Source organism: Lepidochelys kempii, chromosome 12, assembly GCF_965140285.1.
Source record: "Lepidochelys kempii isolate rLepKem1 chromosome 12, rLepKem1.hap1, whole genome shotgun sequence".
Classification (NCBI taxonomy): Eukaryota; Metazoa; Chordata; order Testudines; family Cheloniidae; genus Lepidochelys; species Lepidochelys kempii.
In genome coordinates, this window is record NC_136391.1 from 43,602,807 (window position 1) to 43,616,966 (window position 14,160).

Consider the following 14,160-nt stretch of genomic DNA (forward strand, 5'->3'; position numbering starts at 1 on the left):
TGCTGCTAATAGCTTGGTTTGTTTTCAGACTTCCGTGATCTGTGTGGAGCGGATGACAGTTTCTGGGAAATGCAGAGAGAAAAACAATGTGTCTGGTTTGAAACAGAGGCCCTAGAAATGTCTAGGATCTGGTCTGGAGGCTTCCGTAGTATGCTGGGTGAAGGGGTGGTACCAAATTGGGCTCTGATGGTAGTGACATTGTGTTCAGGCTGCACTGGGATCATAGATATCGTAGGGCTAGAAGGGACCTCAAGAAGTCCTTTAGTATCCATTCCTCCCTGAGGCAGGACCAAGTAAACCTAGACCATCCCTTACAGGTGTTTGTCTAACCTCTTATTGAAAACCTCCAGTGATGGGGATTCCACAACCTCCCTTGGATGTCTGTTCCAGAGATAAACTATCTTTATGGTTAGAATATTTTTTTTAATACCTAACCTAAATATTCCTCGCTGCAGATTAAATCCAATTATTTCTTGTCCTACCTTCAGTGAACATGGGGCACAATTGATCACTGTTCTCTTTAGAACAGCCCTTAACATATTGGAAGACTGTTTGTAGGTCCCTCCTCAGTCTTTCCCCTCCCCCCAAACTAAACATGCCCAGTTTATTTTAACCTTTCCATATAGGTGAGGTTTTCTAAACAGTTTGTCATTTCTGATGCTCTCCTCTGGACTCTCCAGTTTGTCCACATCTTTCCTAAAGTGTGGCACCCAGAACGGGACACGGTATTCCAGCTGAGGCCTCCACAGTGCCGCATAGAGTGGGACAGTTACCCCCTGTGTCATACTACAATGCTCCTATTCTACACCCCAGAATATTAGCCTTTTTCACAACTTCAACATATTTTTCACATATATTCAATATGTGATCCTCTGTAACCCACAGATCCTTTTCAGTAGTATTACCACCTACCCAGTTATTTTTGATTTTTCCTTCCTAAGTACTTGTCATTTATCTTTATTGAATTTTATCTTGTTGATTTCAGACCAGTTCTCCAATTTGTCACAGTCATTTTGAATACTAAGTCTGTTTTCCAAAGTGCTAGCAACCCCTTCCAGCTTGGCATCATCTGCCAACTTTGTAAGCATATTTTCCACTCCATTACAGATTGATCCACCTGTGCATGTTAGTCATTAACACACTGAGATTTTCCAAGTCTTATCTGATATTAAATAAGAACAGCCGTACTGGGTCAGATCAATGGTCCATCTAGCCCAGTATCCTGTCTTCTGAGAGTGGCCAGTGCCAGGTGCTTCAGAGGGAATGAACAGAACAGGCAATCATCAAGTGATCCATCCCCTCCCAACTTCTGGCAAACAGAGACTAGGGACACTCAGAACATGGTGTTGCATCCCTCCCGATCCTGACTAATAGACATTAATGGACCTATCCTCCAGGAACTTATCTAGTTCTTTTTTTAACCCTGTTATAGTTTTGGCCTTCACAACACCCCCTGGCAAGGAGTCCCACAGGTTGACCGTGTGTTGTGTGAAGTAGTACTTCCTTTTGTTTGTTTTAAACCTGCTGCCTGTTAATTTCATTGAGTGACCCTAGTTCTTGTGTTATGTGAAGGAGTAAATAACATTTCCTTATTCACTTTCTCTGCACCAGTCAAGATTTTATATACCTCTATTGTATCCTCCCCCATTAGTCATCTCTTTTTGAATGTGAAAAGTTCCAGTCTTTTTAATCTCTCCTTATACAGAAGTTCCATACCCCTAATCATTTTGGTTGCTCTTCTCTCTATCTTTTCCTATTCTAATATTTTTTTTTTATATGGGGTGACCAGATCTGGATGCATTATTCAAGTGTGGGCATACCACGGATTTATATAGATGCATTGTGATATTTTATGTCTTATTATCTATCCCTTTCCTTATGGTTCCTATCATTCTGTTAGCTTTTCGATTGCCACTGCACATTGAGCAGATGTTTTCAGAGAAATATCCGTGACTCCAAGATCTCTTTCTTGAGGGGTAACAGCTAATTTAGACAGCATCATTTCGTATGTATAGTTTAAATTATGTTTTCCAATATGCATTACTTTGCATTTATGGAAGTAATGATATTCCATATTATGAAAACTGTGGCACATATCTGCCTTAGAGAAAAACTCACTGAAAAGACCCCTGCAGCCAAATGGAACATGTGCATGTATAGTTCTGCTGGCCCAGCTGCCCAGTTTGGTACTGCTATGTGCATTCCTAAAGCATCCTCCATTGTAGTGGTAACTGGGTGCCCAGCAGGGGCATTGTGTCTGCTTTAAGCTGGCAGTTCTAACAATTACTCCTGTGCCACTGTGCACATGCAGAATTCATGTCCCCTGCAGATGTCTTTGCTTCCTCACAGAACCACTGGTCTATAGTATATAACCTGGTGTCAGGAGTAAATTCAGATCAGAAATGGAAAAAAGCAACACATGTAGCAGACAGATGGAACAGCAACAAAGGTTGTGGGATCTCATCAACATGCCACACTTCAGTGCCCCAGAGAACTTCAGCTTTGACAAACCTTCGCTATGGACAGACTGGAAACAATATTTTACAAGATTTGGAATTGCTATCAAGAAACTGGAGATATCAGAATTCAAAGTCATTCCATATGAAGTATAATTTTGATCATATCAGCTACTCACATCACCCATAAACAAATGGAGAAGGTGAGAGAGCTGTACAGACAGTCAAGAAAATCCTACAACATCCATTTCTTGCTCTTCTGAGTTACAGCACAGCAATAGCAGCTACTGGATATAGTCCAGCACAGCTCCTGATGGAGCTACTGTTCCAGCTTTGGAAAAGAACATATTTCCATATTTCCAGACATGAAGGGAGTAGTCAAATCGGATAAAAAGGCTAAAAGAAATTATGAACACTTTTACAATAGATGTCATGCAGTGAACTCCCAGGTCTAGAACCTGGTGACCATGTTTACGTCTAATAGGATGGACAACTTTAGCTGCCATGAAGAAAAAGAATTCAGCACCAAGATCATATGTGATTGAGACTGACAATGGAGAGTTCAACAGAAACAGCTGACATCTACACTTTGTTCCTCAGAAAGAATAATTAGCATAGCAAACTACAGATGGCAGATGCAGAATAAGACTATGACGACTCAAGGATGCTAACCAACCACAGTCAGTTTACATCTAATGGACAGCCAGATGACCAAGTCGTTATGTATTTGAGTTGTGTAATTAGAAAACCAGTATGATTCAGAGACACTTAATAGACTGATTCATATTGAACTTCAAAGACAGTAATAATGTAAATATTGTAAATGGTAGAAACATAGAACTTAAAGAGAGAGATGTAATGGAATGCTAAACTGTGTTATTATTTTTAGCCTCTAGGTTGCACTGTGTGTAAAATACCTGATTTAAATAAACATTAGCCCAGGGCTGTCCTTACCCATACGCAAAGTACACAGCTGCGTAGGACAATAGGAAATTTGGTGCGTGCTGTGCCAGCCCCTGCTCCGCCCCAGCCTCACCCCCACTCCATCCCTTCTCCTGAGGACTGCAGCAGGGGTCAGGCCTACCCTGCACTCACTGGGCGGTGGTAAGTATAGTGACCCAGCCCCAGCCCAGTTTGTGCTGCCGGCTCCCAGCGAGTACTGGGGGGCAGTTCCCTCTGCCCCCAAATCTGGGAGCCAGGGGACCAGAGCGGAGCGGGCTGAGTCTGGGTCTCTCCACTTCCCGCCACCCCGTGAGTGCAGGGTCGGGCTTGCCCTGCACTCACCAGGCGACAGGAAGTGGAGTGACCTGGCCCCAACTCGCTCCTCCGGCTCGTGGCTCGTGCGGTGGGGCAGTTTCCCCCCTGCCCCCAAAGCCTGCTCCTGCCCCCCCACGGAGGCCTGGGGCCATCCTCCGCTTCCCCACCGGGGGGCTGCGTAGGGCACCAAAATGGCTAGCAACAGCCCTGCCTCAGCCATACTTGGCAGAGCATTAAAGAATTTTATGATTAGCACAGCTGGTGTATCTGGTGAACACTCTGTAGCTAGTCTATATCTGGCAGAAGCACATGACACCCTCTGTGCTGGGCAAGATAGTCCAGATTGTTGGTGGTGAATATTGATAACTGGATTGGGCCCACAGGAGCACTGGGCTTCGGCTCATCCACCTCAATCCATTACAAATCTCCTTGACCAGCAGCGTTCTGTCATAGAATGCAGTTCCATTTAGATGTGTTCTGAAGACTTTAGAAATTCTTTGTCCTTTGGGGACAGCCTGAATGTTAGCTCCTTCAGTGATGACAAAGAGCTAATGGGAAAGCTACCAACATCTTCATCTCCATGTCCTTTGAGGGATCAGGCAGTTTTTAGGCAGCGTATATGGGACAGGAGAGAGAGAAGGGTAATTAATGGCTTCAAAGATAAAAAGGCTCAGACTACACACCTAGTAGCAATAAGGTCAACTCCAGAAGTGCTTGGTTCTAGGACTTTAGTTCTGAGGAAGCTCTTTGAGACAGAGACTGTCATTCATTAAATATTTGTACAGTGCCTAACACAACAGGGCCCAACCTGTTATCATCAAGCACCTGTTGTGGTTCCCCATGGAGTCTGAATGCAATTGGAGCTATGTGATTCAGCTGAGGGCTAGAAGCTGTGCTGCACTAGAGTAGCTTTCTGGTGCCCAGACCTTCTCTGTGCTCTCTTTAGAATAATTTGGATCATTGTTAAAGGATATAGAAGTTGAGTTAGGTATTTCCTGCCATGTAGGAGGAAGGGAATATGAAGAGTTTTGTAGGGCCACCATTTCCTCACAGTGTAGGGAAGCTATGCTACTGCCCCCACCCTCAGTTCCCTCCTGGTTCTCCTACTAACTTACCACAGGTCAAGTATTTCAAACAAGATTTCCCGTCCAGGCTCTAATGTATTGGCTTTTTATAGTTTCCAGTGGCCCTCCAGTTCCAAAACTTCCTTCTCAGCTAAGGGATTACACGGCCTTACTTCCAGGGTTTAGTGCTATACTTATCCCTCATCTCTTTAAATTAGCTTCCCAAAGGTTCCACTGAAGCTAGCAAAAATCTTCAAGAAACAGAACTCAAAGCAGAATGCTTATAACAATGCTTTTTCCTGCAAGGCATACCTGCTAGGGTGCAGCCCCCCTCCATAGCTTGGAGCCAGATCACCACATCTTAGTCCTAGCTCTACTGAACTATCTTTCCTAGTGCCTTAAGGACTCCTACAAGTGAGGCCTCTACTTCACTTGAAGTCTCTCCATTGGCCTCTCCCTTATTTACCTCAGAAGTGTGATTGTGTCATATGACTCACTGGTCACTTGACCATCTTCAAAAAAAGAAAAGGAGTCCTTGTGGCACCTTAGAGACTAACCAATTTATTTGAGCATGAGCTTTCATGAGCTACAGCTCACTTCATCGGATGCATCTGTAGCTCACGAAAGCTCATGCTCAAATAAATTGGTTAGTCTCTAAGGTGCCACAAGGACTCCTTTTCTTTTTGCGAATACAGACTAACACGGCTGTTACTCTGAAACTTGACCATCTTCATTTTCCCCTCCTGGGGAGGAGATATGGCTGTATCAGAGCTGGGGCTGAGACCAATCCTCTCTTAAAGGGCCAGCCACGTTCTCACAAAGAGCAGCACCAGAGTCTCACAACAAACTGGTGTAGTGAGGAAGCAGGGCTCTAGGTCCAGAAAAGAAGATTGGGAGCAAGAGTCAGGGACAAATAATATTTATACTTTTATTGTTCTCACCTCTGCTTTGGCTCTTATTCTCCTCTTTGCCTCCCTCCCGCTCACCTCTTTCTTGCCCTCCTCCATCTACTGCTCCTATCAGTTCTATGTTCTCCATCTCTCCCATGATGCCTACAAACCCCAGAAGACTACTAACGGGAAGGCAGGTGACAAGCTATGCCTCTGCTTTTCTTGCTCTTTCTTTCCCTATATCTAGCCCCAATGAAAAAGAGAAAGGAACACCACCAAAAAAACATGTCAAGTACACAAAACTAACCAAGATGATCCAATTTTTCCCCATAGTCATTTGCTTGTATGTTGTATCTACACCTCGTACCTTTCACATGTGTAATTACATTGTAAGCTCTACAATATGTGAACACGGAGGCCCAGAATTTTGCCACACCATTCCTGTTAGTGAAGGAGAGAAAGGTTTGAATGCAGGAATTTCTTCTTCTGAAAACACATAAATAGTTAAAAGAACAGAAAACATACGTTCAAATGATAGTTTTGCCAATATTGTTTGTGAATTCAATGCACTAAAATATGCAGCGATGGGCATCCTGAACCCCAGGTATCCTGGGAGGTGTGCTTATCTGCAAATTCCCTAGCTGCTCGGAGCACTGGTGTGTAAGCCAGGCCATACTGAGTTTATTCCACTTGTAGAAAGGGGACAGAAAGTGTCTCTGACAAAGGACACAGCACAGCTTCCTACAGGGCTCCTGAAGCGGATTAGATAAGGAGCCGTCATTCTATCGCCAGATTTGAACCTGCGGGGAGGGGGCGGAACCCTCTTTCGCAGTGTCGGGGCCAGCCGGCCGCATCTCGCGGCAACACTCGGAGCGGTGACTAGCCACGCGTCTGACGTCATCACTGCCTGCCACGGCGCTAACGTATCGCTCCTCGAATATGGGATTTCAAGGCTGCTTCCGCCTAGGAAAGTAGTTCTCAACTTCCTCTGCCGCCGGCACCAGCGAACGGCCTGCTGTACGGGAGGCTGATCAGCTGGGACTGCAGTGTCGGCGGAGCGCCGCCCCTCACGAGGTGGGTCCGGGAAACGGAGAGGAGAGAGTTCCCGTCCTGCGAATCCTTCCGCCTGCGGTATCGGTGCTGAGGCCGCGAAGCCGCCATTTTGGATGCCTGGCTCCTGCCTCCGCCGCTTCCTCCGCTGCAGGGACCCGGCCCGGTGAGTGGGGGCGGGGACCCCGGGGTCATTGCCCCCCCCCCGCCAGGCCTCTCGCCCCCGGCGCCGTGTGACCCGGCCCTCTCCCGTCGGCCGCGCCTGGCGGCCCCGGACTCCGCCCGCAGGGCCGGCGCAGCCCCCTCCCCTCCAGCCTGGTCCTCTGGACCCCCGCCCCCCTCGCAGGGCCGGCGCAGCCCCCTCCCCTCCAGCCTGGTCCTCTGGACCCCCGCCCCCCTCGCAGGGCCGGCGCAGCCCCCTCCCCTCCAGCCTGGTCCTCTGGACCCCCGCCCCCCTCGCAGGGCCGGCGCAGCCCCCTCCCCTCCAGCCTGGTCCTCTGGACCCCCGCCCCCCTCGCAGGGCCGGCGCAGCCCCCTCCCCTCCAGCCTGGTCCTCTGGACCCCCGCCCCCCTCGCAGGGCCGGCGCAGCCCCCTCCCCTCCAGCCTGGTCCTCTGGACCCCCGCCCCCCTCGCAGGGCCGGCGCAGCCCCCTCCCCTCCAGCCTGGTCCTCTGGACCCCCGCCCCCCTCGCAGGGCCGGCGCAGCCCCCTCCCCTCCAGCCTGGTCCTCTGGACCCCCGCCCCCCTCGCAGGGCCGGCGCAGCCCCCTCCCCTCCAGCCTGGTCCTCTGGACCCCCGCCCCTTCGCAGGGCCGGCGCAGCCCCCTCCCCTCCAGCCTGGTCCTCTGGACCCCCGCCCCCCTCGCAGGGCCGGCGCAGCCCCCTCCCCTCCAGCCTGGTCCTCTGGACCCCCGCCCCCCTCGCAGGGCCGGCGCAGCCCCCTCCCCTCCAGCCTGGTCCTCTGGACCCCCGCCCCCCTCGCAGGGCCGGCGCAGCCCCCTCCCCTCCAGCCTGGTCCTCTGGACCCCCGCCCCCCTCGCAGGGCCGGCGCAGCCCCCTCCCCTCCAGCCTGGTCCTCTGGACCCCCGCCCCCTCGCAGGGCCGGCGCAGCCCCCTCCCCTCCAGCCTGGTCCTCTGGACCCCCGCCCCCCTCGCAGGGCCGGCGCAGCCCCCTCCCCTCCAGCCTGGTCCTCTGGACCCCCGCCCCCCCTCGCAGGGCCGGCGCAGCCCCCTCCCCTCCAGCCTGGTCCTCTGGACCCCCGCCCCCTCGCAGGGCCGGCGCAGCCCCCTCCCCTCCAGCCTGGTCCTCTGGACCCCCGCCCCCTCGCAGGGCCGGCGCAGCCCCCACCCGTGTCCTCTCCCATCGTCGGCCCAGCCCGACTGGCCCAGCCCCCACCTGTCCGGGGGGCCCGCGTAACCAACCCTCCCGCCTAGCCCTGGGGCCTCTCCCCCGGCCAGCCCACTGCCCCGCGTCCCCCGCCGGCCTAACGCTCCCCGTGTCCCCCCCGCCCTGCCGGCCGGCGTAACGCCCCCAGTCCCCCGTGTCTGCTCCGCCTGCCGGCGTAACGCCCCCGTCCCGTCCCCCCTCCGGCCATTGTAACCGCCTCGGTCCTGTATCCGCACCCCCCTTCCCGTTTCCCTTCCCCCACCAGGCCAGCCTAATCCCCCCAAACCCACTGGCCCAGTGTAACTCCCCCATGTCCCCTCCCCTGCTTCCCCAGCCCCTCTATCCTGTATCTCCTACTCTGTTGGGCTAGCATAATCTTCTCCCCCACCCCAATCCCGTATGCTCTCTTCCACCGTGCCAGCATAACTCCCCGATCCAACACCCAATCCCCGAACACCCTTGTCCCATATCCCCTCTTGCATTGGGCCAGCATAAATCACCCCCAACCCTCTTGTGTCCCCCCTCCCCGCCAACTTAATCTCCACTCCTGCATGTGTCCCATGTTCCCTTCTCCATCTGGCTAGCGTAACTACCCCCCTATCTTTGTCCCACCCACAACCTTGTACCTCTCTTCTGTGCTTTACTGGGCTAGCATAACCCCTTCCTGTCCCATAGAAGCTTCCATGCATCCTTCATGCCCTTGCCCCATATGTCCTGTGAGCCCCCTGCCCATATTCATGTCCTCCACTCCTCACTTCAACTCGGCTGCCTCGTGTGACCCCCTTTCCCTACCAGCCTAGTGGAAGAGCTTTCTGCAGAGACTCTCCCCAGCTCCAGCATAACCCACCTACCCGCAATTTTGCTGCCCTTCTGGTCCCACTCTGAATGTCCCCCTCTGCTTCCCTACTGGCCCATCATGAGCCCCTCCATCAACCCCATCTCTGTCCCCTCAGCGCTGACTCTCCCTCCAAGTTCCACACAGCCTCCCATAAACCATCCAACCTGGCTGCCCTCTTTCCCTTGATTCCCCTACGGCTGGGGTGAGGACAGTGGGTTCTGTTGCTCTGGTCCTGCCCTTTCTTTGCTGAAAAGACAGCTCCCACCCCTGCTGCTTCAGTGAGGAGTAGAAAAGCTCTCATACAACTTTTAAACAGGAAATTTTAAGGCTATTTACTAGAGGTTGTGCCAGAACTTGAGGAAAAACTCATGAAATGTCATTTCCTTTGAAGACTATTGGGGTGATGTCTGTGTACCAGGGGTACCACTGAGTTTGTCCATACTCTTTACTCTGGTATTTCCTAAGCTGTAATGCACTGAGGTGTCCTGTTCATGGGTTTTTATTTAGTGTTTGTGGATAGCCCCATAGTTATGTCTGTCTAGCTCTTTGCAGAGAGAAAAGCCACAGTCCCTACCTAAAGCCATTTCCAGCAAGCAGAGTTTTGCTGGCAGTGGAGTGATTTCCAGTGATGGATCCTGGGACTGTTTCAGAGTCCCTTCTTCTACGGTTTGTTGAACTTTTTCTCAAACCATATGGTGTGGTGTTACTCAGGTGCTGATTTTTGGGTGCGGATTAATTGTTGAAAGTCTCAAAATCAGACTTTGTCACCTTGTACATACTGACTTGTACATACTGACTTTAAATGCTCTGTTGTGATTTATTGTAGCACTTGGCGTGTGACATGCTTGATGAAGAGCTGTGGAAACATTAGTAGTGTCCTTAGGAGAGGTGGCGTGTTGAGAGTAGAGCTTGAAAAATGGGTTTGACATCTGTTTGCCTACTACTCAGAGTGAAAAGTACCCCTGCCACCTCGGTTCCCCCAAGCCCAAGCAATTCTGTACTGCATTTTCACTGTAGTGAATTTTAACTGTCAGTCTTCAATTTAGCATACTTTTAAATAACTTGCTATCTTTCTTGTATTTGTGTTTTAACTTCTTGCCTTTTCTGGCTTCACTCCATTTTTTCCCTTCTTTTCATTACTATGTTAGTGTATATTTTCTGGTTTTCAGTGTCTGTTTCCTCTTTTCTTTCTCCATCCCTTTCTCTCTCTTCAGTTACACTGTGTGCACTACTCTTTCCACTTTAGTTTGCCTGTCCCACTCAGCTGCCAGATTTTCTCTCCTTTCCCTCACCCACACTCTCTACTGATCCACTCCTTCATCCATGAAAACTTTATCAGACACCGAGGAGCTTGGTTAGAGAAGAGAGCTCAAATTAGATTAGAGACTCTGCTCTTGTATGTTGCCCCACAACACAAATCCTCCTTGATCTCTCCTATATGCTGGGAAAGGAGAGAATATTTAAATTACTACAAGGATGTGATTCCCACTAGTAGGCTTATGATAAATTTGAAACTTCACCCTAGGATAATAGAAGGGAGAATGAGCATTTTCTTTCTCACATTCCTCTGCTCCCAACACAGTGTCTCCTGTCAGCTCTAAGGATAGGGTCTCTGCTAATCCACCCCTTTCCTAGCTGCCTCCACATTTTTGTTGTCTTCGTCTCCAATGAATAAGTCATAACTTTCCCTTGCTGTTGCTCTTAGATTTGCCAAGCAGCAGAGAATCATGACATGATTCTTGTCAGCTTCATTGTTGCTCACAGGGTTCTGAATAGCAACAGTGGAAAATTGATGAGACTGGTCATTTGTCACGTGACAGCTAGGCAAAGCTATGAGCAACAACAGAGGGATTGGAGTTGTCTGTCTGCAGACTTAGAAACAAGTACTTTATTGGTTTACATTTTGTTTAGATTTGGAAAGTTATCTTTGAAACCATGAGTGCTAGAAACTTTTAAAAATTAATTAATGTTTTAAATTTTGTGAAAGTTGGTGGCAGGATTCCTTATCCAGGAAAATTTACCACTCGCTCTACTGGATTTTTCAGCCCTTATTGTGTTGGGAGAATTGCATAGTTCTCTATTGCTTTAGAAATTGGCCTTTGGTTTATAGTTGTCCCTATAATAATGCAAATCTTTCTGGTGAAGGAGATTAAAATTAACCAATGTTGAATGGCTTGTTCTTGATCATATTCTGATGCTTTCTGGGACATGTGGGTCTTAAGTGCATATGTTTACTCAGATGGCAAGCACTATATTATTGGATTAGCATTAGCAGGTCTGGTAAGTAAATATCTCAGGCCAAAGTATCAAATCTAGCCCAGGTTACTAATGTCCAAAAGGCATTGCCCTCTGATAAAGATCACATGGTGACCTCTATGAAATGATTTGGATGTCCCAGTCCAGTTGCTGATTGGCCACTGTTCATGTTACAAATGAGACTCACTGACAGTGGCTAAGGATTGAATGGACTGCCGAAGCTGAATGATGATGGTGCTTCACAGCCTATGGCTGAAATTACCTGATGTGGAAAAAATGTACATTAATGCTGCCTGAGATGTGACTACTCTGTAGAGTGAGGAGCCTCCAGGCTTTCAGTCTGGCACTTTCCCCTGGTGTTAACTCTTTAAAGAAAGACAGGTTTCAGAGGAACAGCCGTGTTAGTCTGTATTCGCAAAAAGAAAAGGAGTACTTGTGGCACCTTAGAGACTAACCAATTTATTTGAGCATGAGCTTTCGTGAGCTACAGCTCACTTCATCTTCTCTGTCATGCTGTAGTACTACATAAAGGATTCTGGGGTCTGTTTTGAAATTAAAAGGGTTGGTCTGCATATAGCTGAGCAGGAAACAGGCCACTCCACTGTCTTATAAATTAACTGGTTGGGAGGTCAGAAGTAGATGAAAACAGTGGAGGTGGCATGGTCTGTGGCGACTAGAGCATGCCAGTAGGAGCCAGGATTTTTGGAGTTCTAATGCTGTCTTTTCCCCTGATTTGTTGTGTAGCCTTGGACAAATTGCTTCCCCTCTCTGTTTTTCCATTTCTCAACTTGTAAAATGTGGATAATATTTAGCTACTTGCCTTGTGGGGTGTTGTGAGGGTTAAGGACTATGTGTAATGGCAAAGTGTTACTATTATGGAAGGAAGACATGAGGAGGGTGACTCAGAGTATGTCTACACTACAGTTAAAAACCTATGCTTGGCATGTGCCAGCTGACTAGGGCTCCTGGGGTGGTTTAATTGCAGTGTAGACTTCCAGGATTGAGCAGCGGGAATTCTGAGATCCTCCCACCCTGCTGCAGGGTCCTAGAGCCCAGGCTTCAGCCTGAGCCCCGAAGTCTACACTGCAATGAAACAACCCTGCAAGCCCAAGTCAACTGGCATGGGTGAGCTGCAGGTGTCTAATTGCAGTGTAGACATACCCTCAAAGTACAAATACATCCTGCTCATCTTTGGAAATCCAAGTGAGAATTACAGTTTAATTTGATTGACATACAGTTGTGCATGAATGGGAACCATATCAAACTTCCCCACCCACTGCCTCTAATCTGATATCTTCCTGGGGCTGGCATATGGTAGGGTTCAGCTGATGGCAACAAGCAGAAATGAGAGGTAGGGCTGCATTCAGTTTAGCTAAAACTTAAGATTTATGCAAGTTAGAAATCACAGAGAAGTGGGGTCTCTTTTTTCACCCCCTACTTCTAGACAATGGGATTTTTCCCTGCAGAAGATGTCTGTGTTTTGTTCAATTTACTTGTAAATATTACTGGGGATGAGACTTCCACTTCCTTTCTTAGATTATTAAAGATCTTGCTTACAGAAATGTTTCCTGATATTTAACCATCTTCTTGTCCCATGTTACTCCCATGTGTGCAATCCAAAGTAGCATTGTCCCTTTTTGTTGCCATATCACATTTTAAACTCAGTTTTCTTTCCTTCCACTCTGGTCTCTTGGCACTGCTACTTTCCAAATTTCACCCTTCCATTAAATAATATTTAAGATATTCCCAAGAGAGATTAGCTGCTGGCTTTTCAGGCTGAATTCAATTTTTTATTTCCTGATCATTTTTCTTCTGGAAGACTTTTCATATTGCTTTTTCTTCTGTGATGCTAGCAACATTTCTCAGTTTAGTACCTTCTGTTAATCATAACATGCTGTTTACCTCTTTTCTGTATAAATGTTGAAAAAAACTGGACTAAATACAGATCCCTGCTGTATTCTGTTAGATCTCTTCTATAACTTGATATGTTCATGTTGACAATCTACATTTACTGTCCTTGAGCCACTTTTCAAGCCACGTGGAAGTACACCTGTCCAAGACAGTTGGAATTCAGTAGTATTTAGTCAGATACTAAATTATTTCCCCTTATTGTAGTCTAGATATGTCTGCTCCATTCTTTGTACCCATCAAGGGCTTGATCCTATACCATTGAGGTATGGCACAGTTATGCCATTGACTTCAATGAGAACTAGATCAGCCTCTGATTTTGTGTGTGTCAAAACAAAAAAACTGGTTGGCTTGAGTGGTGCCGTTTGTTCTAGGTAATCACGGTGGGCCATTCAAATAATTGATTTTCAAAAGAAAAATCATTCATTTAAATCCGGGTGATGTAATTTATTTGAAAATATGTGCTACTGGAATCTTAGATTATAAATTTGAATTAAACTATAAACACTTTTTAAAAATGCCACTGCTGGTAGGGTGCCTTATTTGAATTTTAGAAAATGATCTGCAAAAACCAAAATATTGAAAATGAAGGCCCAGTCCTGCAAACACTTAAACAGGTACATAATTAAACTCTCACAAATAATCCCATTGACTTCAATGTGACTGACTACTCATGTGCTGTGAAGTGAAAGGTTGTTTAGACTTTCAATACATCAACATTAAGGGCTAAAATTGTATTTTTATTAAAAACAATTTCTTATTGGCAAACCAACACAGGCTGGAGGGGTTAAGAACTGCAGTGACCACAGTCAGCCCTGCCTGCTACACCTGTAGTGCCTGTCAGGCCTGTAAGATCACCTGCTCTCACCTGGGGAGTGAAGCCTTGCTGAGCCAGCAACTGAGACTTGGTCTACACCAGAGGTTCTCAACCTTTTTCTTTTTGAGCCCCTCCCAACATGCTAGTAAAACCTCCGTAGCCCACAACTGGTTTTCTGTATATCCAGTAGATAAAAAGCCAGGGCTGGCATTGGGATAGCAAGCAGGGCAATTGCCTG

The 14,160-nt window shown here is 48.1% G+C and overlaps 1 protein-coding gene across 4 annotated transcripts in view; it reads left to right on the forward strand.

Annotated features, from left to right (window-relative positions):
* Positions 1 to 14,160, forward strand: part of AP1G1 (adaptor related protein complex 1 subunit gamma 1) — a 107,194-nt gene that overhangs the window by 1,863 nt on the left and 91,171 nt on the right. For 2 of the 4 annotated variants that reach the window (XM_073308379.2, XM_073308380.2), the window contains exon 1: positions 6,496 to 6,883. The exons of 1 other annotated variant lie outside the window; for it this stretch is intronic. The gene's annotated coding sequence lies outside the window, so the exon portion shown is untranslated. Of the gene's footprint in view, positions 1 to 6,495; positions 6,884 to 14,160 lie in introns of those variants that run through there. One more of the 4 variants, XM_073308377.2, reaches the window with a different exon arrangement.